This window comes from Tyto alba, unplaced genomic scaffold, assembly GCF_018691265.1.
Source record: "Tyto alba isolate M040663 unplaced genomic scaffold, T.alba_DEE_v4.0 Super-Scaffold_45, whole genome shotgun sequence".
NCBI classification, from domain to species: Eukaryota; Metazoa; Chordata; class Aves; order Strigiformes; family Tytonidae; genus Tyto; species Tyto alba.
Window position 1 is genome coordinate 24,063,231 of NW_024881321.1, and position 15,967 is coordinate 24,079,197.

Consider the following 15,967-nt stretch of genomic DNA (forward strand, 5'->3'; position numbering starts at 1 on the left):
TCTTTGGTGAAAAAGTCACCAAAGGAAACAAACTTTTTAGAACAGTGTTTTCAGTGTGTGGAGTATCTAGTCAACGTTGATAACCACTATGCTAAGCTTTGCCGCTTCATACAGCTATTTTTGTATTGATTACTTTAAATCACTGAAAAAGTAACCCACCTCTTGTTCATCCAGTGTTAGAAAAGATCGTGCCAAACTACTATATGAACAAATTGAGTGCTACAAAGAGTCAGTGACTAAAAAGGTATTCCTGGAGTATCATGCCAGGCTAAGGATGATCAGATCATTTGAAAGATTATTAACTGATTACTATAAATGAAAATAGGATGTGTAAAGAAGCCACATGAAACAGATTAAAAATATTAAAGGTTTAGATTCATAAATGGCTTCATAAAATATAAAAGCCTAGCATGCTATGCTCAGAGCTTCCTCTGACTGGGAAGAAGTGATTTTGAAACCTATCACTTTAAAGAGACCATTAAACTCATGTTATCAAGTTCCTTGGTCAAAATTTCTTATCACTGAACTTCTGTGTGAAAGGAATAGTTTCATCACATTTTACAATAAAATAGCATGCTGTGAGGGGTGTACTCTTCCTGGAATGTTCCTTGAACAACTTATTTGGGGCAGCTGAGTCAAATACTTTGTTTTTAATGATCTTTAAAACCAATAATTTAGTATCAAATTACAATGGTGTTCAGAGACACAGAGTTCAGAAATTAAAAACTAAATTAAAAATCCCTAAGATATTAACTTAAGCATAGAAAATATGTTTTATATAATAAAATAAATATAAGATTTGTGGAAGAATCAAGAAATATTAGATGTTTTATAAAGAAACCAGGACAATGCCACAATCAACTCACAAACACAGAATAACAAGAAGAAACAAAGTAAAATCCCTGTTTGATGTTTTCAGAATATTGTAAGGTATCAAAAACACCCCTCAGAATTCTCCAGGCAAAGCTCCTTGATGTTACTTTATAGCATTTATACTGAATGCTGTGGGCCAGTACTAAAGCCAGTGCCTTCATAGGGCAGTTGGTTTTGACTGTTTTTCAAAAAACAGTTTTATACCTGATAAAAATGTTGAGCTAACCTAACAGGTATTTCCAGCATCCTCAGTATCAGTATAAGTGTCATTATCTGGTATCAGTATAAATGTCATTATCTGATTAAGTTGTTGATGATTGAGGCCAGGACAAGATATCTGTGATGAGTCATAATGTTAAGGCTGGAGAGAGAAGATATTCCTCACTCTCTGAATTGGTCTAAGCATTAGAGGGGCTATTACTTTCTGTTTGGAGCATATATGTTGGGGGATATGACAAGGAAAGACCTCTTACAAGGCCTTTCTGTAGTAAATATTAGGATGTAGATGATACGTGCAAGTATGGCATGTCACCCATGCTAAAGAGCTTTGTTAAGTATTTGACATGAGATGGCTTCTGCCTCTCTATGCTCCAAAACCAAATGGACTGCAGAAAAGTTAGTTGGTCAGAAAAAAGTGCTGGAAAAATCTCAGCAGAGCAGTGTAAAGATTTGAACCCATGAGTTGCTTTTAAGACCTACAACATCTCAGCAACCAACTGTGAATTTCTTATATGCACTGTTTTTCTTTTGGGAGATGTGAAGGGGGAATGTAAGGCTAATTAACTCTTGAAAAGACTTTTACTGAATTATAATACAACATGGAACATTTTGATACAGGTTAATAATAAAAATTTCTGTTAGTCTGACTCATTCAAACATAATTTTTGTCTGCCTCAGAATCTTTTGTCCCTCAGATTTGTTAATTCATCTGTTTTATGATTAAAGACTTCCCACAGATGCAACCTCAAACTCAGATTTCTCATTACTAACCTTTAAAGATCATAACATAATAGTGTAGATCTTTCATGTAAACTGCTTCTCTTAATTTCCAAAGCTAAGGTTAGCAGCATGGATGCTTACTCATATTTAGTGAGTTCTGGCATAGCCAAAAATAGATTCCTGAACTTGAGTTTCTCCCATCTAGTTTTCAGCACGTAAATGAGCCTTTAAATTATCTTTAATCCCTACTTTCCCTGAGGGAGGAAGGGACATAGTCAACTGAAAGAAACAGCGATCTTGAGAGGGCGATTCAGTTCTTAAGGAGGCTTTTAACACCTGTTTATCAATAAGTACAGACTCAGCCTAGAGCAAATAAGCCTCCGATAAAATAGGCTCTGGCATCTAATTGCTGTGATTGAATTTTTCCAGTTAGAACAGCTAGTGTCCCACAGGAGTGATTTCTTGTCTCTTCAGGGTTAGGTGTCACAAAAGGGCTCTTCTGAGTGGAATTATTTGGAATTATATTCCAATTTACCTGAAGTCCATCTCAGTCCCCCTTTTAGAATTCAAGTCCCTGAACTTATCCACAGGTTTAACTTAAGTTATTATTTAATGTACTTCTTACTTCATTGTTGTTTTAGCTTTGTAATATGTAGTTATCAACAAACTTTTACTGAAACTTATGTAAGAGAGTAAACGATAGTGATAATAAATACCATGTGATGCATTTCCCCAGGTGCTAATTTATCTAATGTACATGTCAGATGTCTAAGCATACTCTTTAAAGCTCAAGAAGTCTGTAAATTAACAGCTTTAATTAACAGTTTCATTCATGAAAACTACCAAAAAGGTCCTATCCATAGTGGAAGAGTATTCAAGGCAATAAATAACTTTTTCAGGCATGAAAATGATGAAGCAAAAATATATGGCATCTCCAGAGCTATTTCTTATGAGTTTATTTCAGGCATGCAAATTTCATTCCTACTTGCAAAAAGAAAAATAAAATTACATAATAAATAATGATAAAATAATTGGGAAAAAAAATTACTTCCCTTGGAACACTTGGAATTACTGGTTTGACTGTCCACTGACATCACCTTCTGCAAGGCAGAGCTCAAAAAGGGGAACTGACTTTTGAGTGAGGAACCTATGGGTAGTTTAGGTTTAAATCTTAACCTGCACATATGCGAAGCACATTATCATGGACAGGATCTGGGAAATGGGGTGAATGTCATCTATTACAACTATTTAAAAATACTAAAAATATGAACTTTCAATGGAGAAATACCAAAAAGAAAAGCGAAGTCTCTCTGCCCATGGATTTTGTTACTGGGGTTTCCATTTTTCTGGGCTAATAGTATCAGTGGAGTGAAATGTTACCAATAATGTCAGAATTTGGTCCAGCATGAAACAAGATTTATGTAAGTTAGGAAACTCTGCAATAAAACACAAAGATAACTTGATTAGAAAAATAAAAGAAAAATAAATTGTAGCAATATGATTATGCCTAAAAATCTTAAAATGTTTTTAAGATTTTAAAAATCATAATTCCAGATTAATAAAGATTAGAAAAAGAAACCAAAACCAGATAGAAGCATATCAGACTAGTATGTACTAAATAAACATAAGAGAGTATTAATTTACTGTACAACAACTATATGATAATGCAACATGAATCCATGATACAAAGGGTTTTTTTGCCAGATTAAAATATTTATTATTTCTTACTCAACATAGGTAATAGATATCATACTCTTTATTTGAAAGTATGCTGTAAGCAGCAGCATATGATGAGTGACCAGGGATTACATATTTGTGATATCTAGAAGGGTCACAGGATTTTCATGATAGTATAGATTTCACCAGCAAAGAATTTGGAGTGAATATACATATGGGACACAGAAGTCAATTAAATCAGTTTTTGTCAAAAGTAAAAATAGAACATAAACCATGTATGGTTTATAGTAACATTTTGGGTGCTAATGTAGCAAATTAAATTAGGTAGTAGTCAGCAGTCATTACTGATAAATCACATGGTAGTCATTGTTCTAGATATCCTGCGAAATCTTCAAATTTCATTGGTATGACTAATGACAGCATTTGGGGGTTGTTTTGTTTTTGTTTTTTTTTGTTTTTTTTTTTTTTTTTATACCTTCCTTTCAGCATAACAAAGACACTTATTCCATTTTATCTTGGATGTGAAGATTAACCACTGAGCTCTATTAACTGTATGCAAATAAAAAAATCCAGGCTTAAAATAGTATTAAGAACAGTGGAATATATAATGAAATAAGATACGAATTAACAGAAAACTCTTTTCATCAACCATAATGTGTTGACTAAATTGTAATTGCTATGGTAAGAAAACATAAGCACAAAGCAAGGAAACTGAGTTCTTATTATGGCATTGGCAAGACATGTTAATCCCTGTATAGCAGAAAAAAAGGAAACAACCAAAAATACCCACCTCTGGCTACACATGTCTGCACTCACATCGTCAATGCTAACAGCAATATTCCACAATCCATATATTCGTCCACATCAATTTTACACATTAACAAATGAAAAATACATATATAACTACATAAAATAAATTTAGTCATATAGAAATTTTTATGTGCATTTGCTAGCAACCATATGGACTATTTTCTGAAAGAGAATTTGAGATGTTTCCTGTAGAACTAAGTTTTAAATGTACTTTTACCAATGCAAGTCTGACTTTTGATAGAATATCTGTCTCACAAATAGTAGCACTATATTTCTCAAAAAGTCCCACTCAGGTGAATGAAACTACAGATGACATAAAATATATGTTAATCTCTTTACAGTTATATTTAGGTATCTCTGGTTTTAATACATTGACTGACCATTCACCAAGTATGTATTAAGCCCACTTAATTTTATGTATCAGCTCAGGCACTAAGCTAAATGCATTATGTCACCACAATTAGTAGAGAAGGACATGTATTTAGAGGAGACTTCAGGTCATGTAAGTAGAATCATCATTTGGAGATGCCCATTTCACATCATTATCTATAGGACAGTATTTAAAATTAATTGGCCCTGATTTAGACACCATGCATGGTTGCCCAGTAAGACTATTTCAGAACATGGTACCTGACTGCATTTAAAAAGTAGGTTTTATTTTATAAAGCTATGTAAAATATTTCTTGCATTTCCTATAGTAGTTGGGAAATTGTTCAAGTAGAAGGAATTAATTTCATTTAGCACTGCATAGATGCATTTCAAAAGTATAAGATTTTGTGAAGAAAGACAGCTTCCTAACAAAGCTTGAAGCTTGCAGAACCTACATAGGCTTCAAAATGATAAAGTTTATCTTAGGCAAGACAGACTTCATGATTTAAGTACTGATACTGTTATTTATTAAAACTCTCTGTTGCCATCCATTTCAGCAATACATTTGCATTAAAAAGATGGATTGAAGTAAAACAAAAAAGGACATAAAACATTTCCAACATTTTATTATATTAAGAGTTAGATTCATTTTCCAGATGAGATATTGGAAAGGGAGCTTTGGGAAATTAATTGAATTCATTCAATAGAGTATTCCATATTCTATATGTAACATTTCAGTTAACTGATCTCACTTTGCTTCAGTTCCTGAAATGAATACAGGGGATGATATTTCCTTTCACCTCTCCTTCATCTACTTTTTCTACTTTGGCTGCAAATTTCCAGGTAACCAAGTATAGTTAAGTAACTTCACACTATTCAGTTACCACTGAATTTCAATAAGACTGACACTCTCCAACTGATTTTTCTCTAAATTACAGGTTGTAATATGGCAATATGCATTGATAGTACCTGATTAGATATCTCTAATGGAGAATCCAGATGTCATTTGCAACTATTTGGTATCACCATGATCAAATCACTATTTGATTTCACCATAGTGAAATCTCATGTAGCTTTCTCCTTAAACTTTGTAGCATATTCATGTTCCACAGGGACATGTATAGAAATCCAGAGCAAAGCTACATTAAATCATAAATTTATACCATTTCTATGCAGTAAACCGTTCATCAGCATTTTTTCTCCTGAAGACTGGAAGTCTGTATTTCTCTTTAACAGAGAATGTGAAAGGGTGCTTGGTATATCATAACTAGTGATAAAATAAGACGTAATATTTGAAGGACATTTTGATTTTCTTAACTGAGGTGTATTATATAGATATTATGATTTTTTTTATTCAATGTATTATATTTTTAGTATCATGAAAGATATCTGTATACTTTAAATAGATAATATATGCAATATAGAAGCTTTGATAACATGTATCACTACCATTTTTCACTTTAACTAATAACTTCACTGGAAATCTAATAAAACACTAGTATTCAGTTATTTTACTGCTAATAAAACACAAGCAGATTCTTACTTGTGTTTTCTACTGGTCTATAGTAATGGTTAAAATCCCTTGCTCACAAATCATGTTCTGTTTCTTCATTTCGAATAGTAAAGCACCAGTCCTCCTTCTGCTTATTGTATAGAAACTGAAGACAGATTATCAGTTACAGCAATTAGTAAATTAATAAAAAAAGGCCAATCTTTTCATACCACTTCTCTTTTTATGCATTACCATAAAAATTGTAATCAATAAAGAATCTCAAGCTAACCTGATCCCAGCCTGTGGTTCAAAGAATATGGGATCACACCATAATATCTTTAAAGAGAGATTTTCGGTTTTGTAATAAATTTGTCTCACAACTTTCTTGATCTGTCAACACTCAGTCTTGTCAACTAACCAAGTATATTTAAATTTAATTTAATTTAAAGTAGACAAGTGAAAATCCAAACCCAATACCAGATTATCATATTTGTCTTGATACAAGTTGTTTCTACGTTGACTTTCAGGAAGCTTACTTCCAAAGAACAACCAGTAACATGAAGCAGACAAGACTGATTAAGAGTAACAAGCTATGGTTCATGAATGCATTCATCAGTTCATGAGTTCAGTACAGCTGACTTTCAACTCTCTCACCTTTGACTTAAGAGACTGTGGACTCAAATTTTAAACAAAGACCATGACTCTCTTAAAACCAGTAGAGTCTTCCCAAAAAAACTACGTTGTTAGCAGGTACCTTTAAAATAAAACCTCTTTCCCTAATCCCAAATTCTTAGACTATGTGTGGTACAAATGTTCAGAAGATCAATGTTTAACAGTGCTGACATCTCCAAAAGAGAATTATGGTTCTCTACAAGTTCAAAACAAGTAAACTCAGAATTACAGTTTCAGGATTACTGACTGCAGGTTCAGAAAAGCAGCTTTGCTGTAGTCATGTTTTGAATAGTATTGTGAAGGATGAAAGGTTGTTTTTGCTTTTGTTTTTGTGTTCATTTTGGGTTTGTTTTGCATTTTTTGGTTGGTTGGTTGGTTGTTTTTTTTTGTTTGCTTGTTTGCTTGTTTTTTAAGTAAAAGTCTGCGTTTTGAAAAAGAGAAGCTCAAGAACTCCTGGTTTCCAGACAATATCTGTATAATCTAGCTCTCAGTGCTGTAAATGCTGCCTTTTGATGTTACAGAAAATAGTTATTTAATCCTCTGAGGTGTCTGTTCAAGTATCTTGCTTATTATATCTGAAAGAATATATCTTCACACCTCTTTGCATTTTTCCTTTTCTTTAGAAGTAATAATAATATAAAAGCTCTCATGTCATAATGACTGCTGACTTTGATTAAAAAACTGGCCCACTAGAGGAATGTTTGCATAATTTTTAATAACAATTTTATAATCAAAATAATTATGATATAAACCGAATTACTTTATACTACTAGTGATCTATTTAAACATTAACTGTAAGGGCTAGATGGCTGTATGATCCACCAAAGAGCTTTAAGTGTTGAAACATCTTATTTATCGGGATGTTTTAGAGAAGCTAATCACAATACACATGTTTCTTCATCACTCTTAGACATATATAATTAAAGGAGTTTACTATCTGAAAACACATTTTTATACTAAGCTGTGTAATTAATTTAAAAATTATAATAGAAAAAATAGGAAAAATAAAAATAGAAAACTTAAAACTGATATGTTTTGTAGATTTTTTCTATTTTATGTATATAACTCTGTAATACCAAAAAGATCACTCTAAGAACATATTAATATCCAGTTTTTTAAAAAGTTTGTTTTGAAATCTAACTGCACAGTCATGAATCTATTAGTATGTCATCTTCAGTAATGTGCAGGATAGTTGTCAAACAGAACTCTAAAAATCACAAAGGAAGTTCATTGTGTTTTCTACTCCTCCCGCTCAATTTCTCCTCTCCTTCAGTTAATGTTTTCATTAAGCACTTTCCTGAACAAAGGTGCCTGTAAGGACACCTAGTGGCAGCAGCTGATGAAACTCCCCAGTCAGAAGACCCGGAGGTGTCACCAGTGGTATATGAAATCCAGATCATGCTGAATAGACACAACATGCAGCTTCTGCTCAATGTAGGACTTCTGCGCTTTTACTGGAGTGAGTCCACTTACTTAAAACGAAACAAACCAAAACATTTTGCATTTCCTTTTAATGCAACATAACATAGTTATAGTGACTATTAGGTAGAATTGTTAAATAGATTGATTTTTAATTATCAGTGTATAAATAAAGCTTCATATTAATTTTAAATACAGACCAAACTGTCTCACTAAGAATCAGACTATTCTATGTTATTAAGTGAATGCATGTATATAAATATGTGAAACTAACATGTCCTACATTTATATTTCCTAAATATATGTTTAAATGTACGAAGCAGAACTCCATAAGACTGGATTTGATTTTTAGAAATCAGATTGAGAATTTACTTCTTTCTTAAAAAAAAAAATATATATATATATATATATATATATAAAATACTGAGCATGCAGATAGGTTGTCTTTAACACTTCCAAAAAAGTAAACCAACTAATTATTCTCAGGCAAAATTATTCAAATGGTGAACCATAAAGCTAAGTACCTGCATCCACTTATAGTCACACAAGGCTAAGTTTACAGAAATATACATATGCTCCTACCTACCATTTAAAGTGTCTAGATCCAGTATTCAGAAACCACTGAGACTGCTAAAGTTCTTGCTGGGTACCTTCATATGCCTCAAGGATCTACATTCCTTGCTGTATATTTTATTACCAATAGCATTTAACTGGACAGCAATTTTTTCATAGACATTGGGAATCACATTAGCACTGTTACTTCTCAGTCACTTGGAAGCCTAATTTATACATGCTCACTGATTTTCAATTTCTGACCTCCACTGCTTGTTTTGCTTCTGAGGAACAGTTCAATAGAAATTCCCATAGGATTTTTAACTCCCCCAAAGTGAAGAGGAAGAAGATAGGTCAGTCGCTATGTTTGAGGGATAGTATATTCACCATATTCAAATTTCTCTTTACTAATCTGGAAAAAAATTTTTGTCCCAGCTCCTTCTATTGAATGTTTTAATGATTAAGACAGAAAACATTTGTTAATTCTCTGAGTTTCTGCTGTTAAATTAATTTTACTTACTGTAAGAAACTTAAAGCAGAAAGAAAAGAATAATAACCTAATAGATTTGTACCTTAGGGTTACCCCTGAATGGAAAAATACAAATAAACCTCTGTATGATTCCTATCCTACAATTTCCACCAGAAAAACTGAGAAGCTACCCCAGAGAAAGTGTTCGGATCCACATAATATCCTTTTATTTCAGTTATTATGGATAGATTTAGATACTAAATACCAGGCATATCTGATGTAATATATTTTTAATTATTTGATAATCCTACATATAGCAAGGAGATAAGAGAGATGAAAAGTAGATCTAGTGTATAATGACAGAACAGTTTAGGAAATCTTAGAGATTTTTTTTCCTATATGTCTCTTAATCCATGTCATGTCCTATTGAAAATGCTGGAAGTTTAGCTGTTATTTTGGGGAGAATGGAACTGAGTTGAATATGATTTTCATAAGAAATAGTAATAGGAAGCATGGGAACATAGAGCTGGAAGGGATTACCTAAATTTCTATATCCCTCACAGTTGTGGGTTACCTTCTACTAGATACGTAGTAAAAATAAATAATAATTAAAAAAAAATCTACAGAATTTTTTTCCTCTAGATGGTACTACCAACTTTCCAATACTGACTTAAAACCTTTAATTTTGCAGTAAAGACCGAAAGACCTCTAATGTTCCTTGGGGAAAAAGAAAAAAGGGGGGAAGAAGGGGAACAAGGGCATTGCCAATACTCTACTGAAGCCTCTGCAGTAGGAGGAAGTATGTTAAAAATTGGTTGCAGAATGTTCTAGGAATTAAAACATGCCTCACTTTAGAAAGGAGAATCAAAGAAAGAAAGAAATTAACAGAACTCAGAATCTAAATTATACAAGAAGGGGAGAAAATATCCTTCCTGACCTGAGAGCCTGCAGTAAGCCCTGAGGCAGAGAACAGATACAGTATAAATGTAGAACAACCATATTCCATCTTCTCCAAAAAAGCCCTTTCCTTCCCAACTCAGCATAAATGCCACTTTCCTAACAGGAACTGTCCTGTTCAATCACTTTTTTTTTTTTTTTTTTTTTTTTTTTTTTTTCTGTAAGCTTTCCAAGTTCTATCTTAAAACAAATTTGGTTTATTGGCCCGATTACCTATTTGGAAGACCATTCCAGTATCTCACTTCTCAGATGGTCAGTAAATTTCTTCACATTTCTAGGCTATTTAATCAATATATAAGTATTTGATGGCATGCCAGCATCAATCTTTAGTTCAAATTCTTTCTGTCTTTTTTTAGTATTTATCTAAAAATGAATTTGTAAGGAATCACATGCACTTTCAATATCTATTTGGCTATGTATGCCTTTTTGTTTTTTTTTAATCTGTCTTCTGCAGACAGATTTTCCATGCCCTAATTGCCCTATTTTCTTTCTGATCTTTAAATTTAATCTTAAAATCTTCTTTGTATGTATGACTAGAACTGTGGATAATACAACAGGAATTCATGAAAATGCACAGCCTTCACAATAGTATCAACACCTTTCCACCTACTAGGACAATTCTGCCTAATACATCATGGAATCACATTCCTTTTTTCCCTTTATATCAGTACTTCTCTTATATTGACAATGTATAGTCACTTTCTGATTGACCACTACCTTCAGATTTTTAGAATTTTTTATAAAATTGGATCTTTCCAGTTTATAGCAGAAGTTTTCTTTCATGACTTTGTAGATTGCATTATTCAAATTCACACCATTCCTACTAGTTCAGGCCAAAGAAAATCATATATAGATACACATGAATTAAATTTATAAATATCGATGTGTTAAAATATTGACAGTAACATCAAATTTGTCAATATTTATACAGTGTATCTATATATTTATACATATATCTCAACAAAAACACACACACATATATATATGTGCATGTATATGTGTAATATATATACACATGTCTGTATATGCAATTCTTCTTGTCTGATTTTCCGGTTCTCAACAAGACCTCTAGTTTTATATGGTCTAGAAACTCTGTCCATACTCACTTACCTTATACCCTGAAATCGGTGCTATGTGTGTTACAAAGCACTGGGCTCAAAACTGGTCACCAAGGAAGTCCACTAACAACTTCCATCCATTCAGGTAACTCCCCTCCCAACATTATGTATTGACACCTTGTCTAAGTTTCTTGGAAATTTTGGACTTGCTTACTTCTAGACTTACATTTCATGTGCTGATACTTTCAGCACTCTAGGACAGAAATTTTCTGGACCAAATGCTTGTGTCTCACAATACCGGACATGCTGATGATGTGATTTCTCTTGTCCTATCCCTACTTTCATTATGTATCAAAACTTACATATACAGTCTTACCAGAAACAGAGGAAAATTTTCCAGTAACTATTAGTCCAAGCCAACTTTATTCCTAATGTCCACCCCATCCTTTAACATCCATCCCACTTTTTAAATTCTCATTTTACTTACATGGCTTAAGAAGTTTTTACTATGTTTCTGTTTTCTGTACAAGTTTTGGTTTAACAAGGTTTATGACCATTCTCAGTTTGGTTTTATACCTTCTAATGATTGATGCAGATTTCTCCTTGCTAATCAGTATCTCTTTTCCATTCTTTGCAGGTTTTGTACTTAACCTTAATAATTTGCTTAAGGCTTTTACCTTCTGGGAAATCTTTTTCGTCCCTGTTGTTCAGAAGTTTTTGTTTCCTCCCCTCTCCCACAATGTAAACATTCAATAGTGTTTGCAGTTTTTATATAAAGTAATATCATGCCTTATCTGAATTCTAATTCTGGTGCTCCTCATTCAAGACTATCTCACTAAACTTTTTAGTTTCTCAGATCGCCTTTCTGAAACACTGGACTGCAGTTACAGATCCTCCAAATTTTTCTGTCTTGCAACTTCACATTAAGTGGAAAAGCTCAAAACCATCAGATTTAAGATTATTTTATATCATCAGTTTTTCCTGCAGATTGTGTCATTCACTAAAATTAAGTCTAAGTTATTCTTGCTTGCTCAGTGCTTGTTCTATAGAAGTAGCTATCCTCTATCACGTTCAAATTCATTTCATCCCCAAAATCATTGGATGATTTTTTTTTCTGATATTTGCCTGTGAAAAATCAAATTTGCATAATCATACAATATAGATTTTTACTTTTTGTAGACAGTATTATCCAGATTATATCTGCACCAGCAGATTCATAACAGATTGCATTCCCATGAAGCTTTTTTCCTACCCTTTGCTCAAAGATTTTAATTCAAGCAGACACTATCTCATCTTCACCCTCAGTTTTAACTCATTTATTGCACTATTGATTAGTAGTCTTTACTCCTTAACAGTTTTTAGCGCATTGACATGAAATTATTTCACCACCTTTTTTGTCTTTCCTAAACAGTGTGTATCCTTCAGTTCCAATATATTTCATTTATGGTTTTGGCACCTTCATGTTCTTGTTTTCCCACAATGTCTGATTCCACATGCTATATCACTGTTCCTGCTATTCTTATTGATTGAAGTACTGTAGAAAGAGGGTACACCTGTCCATTTAAAAGCTGTTGTAGATATAATCTATGTATTAATTATATTATTTTTTTAATCTATCTTTTCTCTTGTTCCATCTTCATTCACTTCCCTCTATTTGTATTCTGTATGGGGATTATATGAGTTATTTCCAACCTTCCTCCTGAGTTTTTAAGTTTAAAGGTTTTTAGGGTCTCCTGGTTTAATAAAAGGTAAAAGGCAAATTAGCAAAAGGCAACATACTGTAGTAATAAAGACCTCTTTATGTCTCATAAATTCAGCAGCATTTATTTTCTGCTGTTCATGTGCTCAGGTGTATAATGACCGTTCTAATTCAAAAATTTGGATAGAACTTTCCACTGTAATGAATACTTTCAGACTATGTAGACTCTATTCAAATGGAGCCCAATTCCTTACTGATTTCAGTAAGGAATACAGCGATGTGTCCTCTCACCCTAATCATGCATATTGAAATAAATATTCTGTAAAACTTTACAGAACTTTGAGGTATTTTATTAAAAATAAAATGTTAATCAAAATAAGAATGAATGGAACAGCAGCACGATAGTTCTACACTAATAACTATTTAAATCTTCTGTGTGCTACTAAAATAATCTAGCATTCTAACAACTTGGAAGTAAGATTTTATTAAATTGGATTTTCTATTCATTTTTTTTAATATCTCATTAGAACAGGGACAGAATAATTAAACTGAAACATATGTACAGTACTGACAATCACATAATAGTTTTTAACATGATTTCAGGTTTATGAAATGTCAACTTTTCCAAAATGGTTTCATTGAAAGAGTAAACCTCAGCCTGGCTGCCAAGGTTATTTAAAATATCTTTCTCTCTTATGAATAAAAAAGTATTGATGTGTGTCTAATTTTGTATGTCAGAGAGAGAAATAGCACAGAAACACAGATAGATGCTATAAATATGTCAGGCCTTAAAAATGAAAGCTTATATGTATAAAATCCCATATTCAAAATACAGAAATATTAATTCAAAATAAAAATATTTTTCAAAAATAGTGAGGTCATGAGGAACTCCTGTAAAACATCCCTGTTTACCATTTTTGAATTATTTTTGTTCCACTATCGTCATATATTTCATGTCGAATATTAGAAAAGCTTTAAAGGATGGGGGAGGCCAGGGGGAAGGTACCTAGTGTGGTTTGGTATTCTTTTCCTGCCTAAAAGTAGAATCTCGGAACTCAGTCTAAAGCCATTCAAAACCTTCCACTGAATCAATTGGTTTTGCATCAAAACGGGAATGTCAGAGATTCTTTAATAATAAAAGTACTTTGTCCCACTGAGAAGCTTTCCAAAAGCTTCTACAAGGTCAGGAATATTACCTGGTTTATATAAAACAGTTGTCTTCCATCCAAACACCAGATCTTGCTTGCTTCAGGCCTAGGGAAAGAGGATTTGAGTCACACTCCCTTCACATTTGCAAAGAGAAGAAAACAGCTTTTCAGGAAGGCAGAGCATTGAGAAAACAGTGATTCTTTACAATCATCCCTGGGTTTAGCATGTTGGGATGTTAAGATACGAGTTAGCAGAGGTCTGCTGAAGATACAGATGTGATGAATTCACATACCATATGCGGTGTTCTTCCCTCTTCAGTGTTTAGACTCACACAAGAAAACCCAGGAACGCACAATTATGTCTAGCATTATCTTTGGGCTAAAGCTGAATTTCAAACTCTGTGCTGTGCACATAGGATGTATTCTATGTGTTCCTCTATGCAAAACACCTATTTGATTTACATACTAAAATGTATGCAGCACATAAGAGCAATGAATACACAAGTGCGAACATGTGCCCATTTTTGCATTTATGCAATTAAATTGCTTTATTTTTTTTTTGAAGATCAGCCAAATAAGTAATTTCGTGGCAAATAAAAACCTGAAGCTAAACTCAAAAACTATCACCACTGCTACAGCCAGCTTTGCACAGAAAAAAAAAAACAAAAACAAAAACAAAACAACCCCCACACAAACAAACAAACAAACTAACACAACAACAACAAAAAAACAAAAAACAAAATAAACAAACAAAACAAAACAAAACAAAACAAAACAAAAAAAAAAAAAAAAAAAAAACAAAAAAAACCAAAACAAACCAAAACCCCTTCCCTGTTCCGTATGCAAACGCAGTAACGGCAGTTCTCCCAGCCGGCAGCAAAGGGAGCGCGGTCAGCACAGCGGCTCCGACTTCGCCTCTCCCCGCGGCGCCCCCCGGCGCCCCCCGGCAGCCCCGTCCCCCCGCGGTGCCTGCGCGGTGCCGCGCGGCCCATCCGCCGCCCTGCGCTGCCACCTGGCGGCGGCGGGAGGCGCCGCACCGCACCGCGCAGCGCCGCGCAGCGCCGCGCAGCCCGCGGCCAGGGCAGAGCCGCCGACACCGCGGGGGACACCGCGGGGGACACCGCGGCCGCGGAGTAGCGAGAAGAGGGGGGGGGGGGGGGAGCGGCGGCATCCCTGCGCCGTGGATGCGGTGGGCGGGGAGCGGGGGGGGGGGGGGAAAGATAAACTAAACGACCCCGGCACGCACCCCACGGACCCATGTTGCGGAGAATGCGCGTAGCGAAACCCGCCGTTTCCTTTCCCCGCGACCACCCAGTTCCCCCACGCTCTCCGCGGGTGCAGCGGAGGCTTCCGCGCAGCAAGCAGCGGCGGCAGCTCCCCCCCCGCTCCGCGCCTCTCCGCGGCGCCCGGCCGAGGCCAGCGAGCGCTGCAGGGGGAGAACGGGGGCGGCTGCCGCGGGGCTACGGCCCGGGGGGCGTTGCGTGGGAGAGCGGGGGACGGCGTTCTGGGGGAGCGGCGGCGGAGCGTGGGGGAAAGTTGTCCCGTGCCGGGGAAAGTGTGAGTACAGCCCCCGGGGCGCGTGGGGCGGGGGCGTGGCGGGTTGGGGGGGGGTGGGAATGGGGGGGCGGGAGCGCGTCGCTCGTATCGGCATGTGTGTGCGTGTGCGTGTGCGGTGCGGGACCGGGCCGCCTGCCCGCCGCGCCGGCAGCCGGGGACACCCGCCCCGCCGCCCCCGGGCCGCGGAACCCCCACCCCCACTCCCGGCGGCCCCTCCCGCCCGCCTCCCTCGCCACCCCCCGCCGCCTCTCCCCTCCCCGCACCCCCCCCGCCACA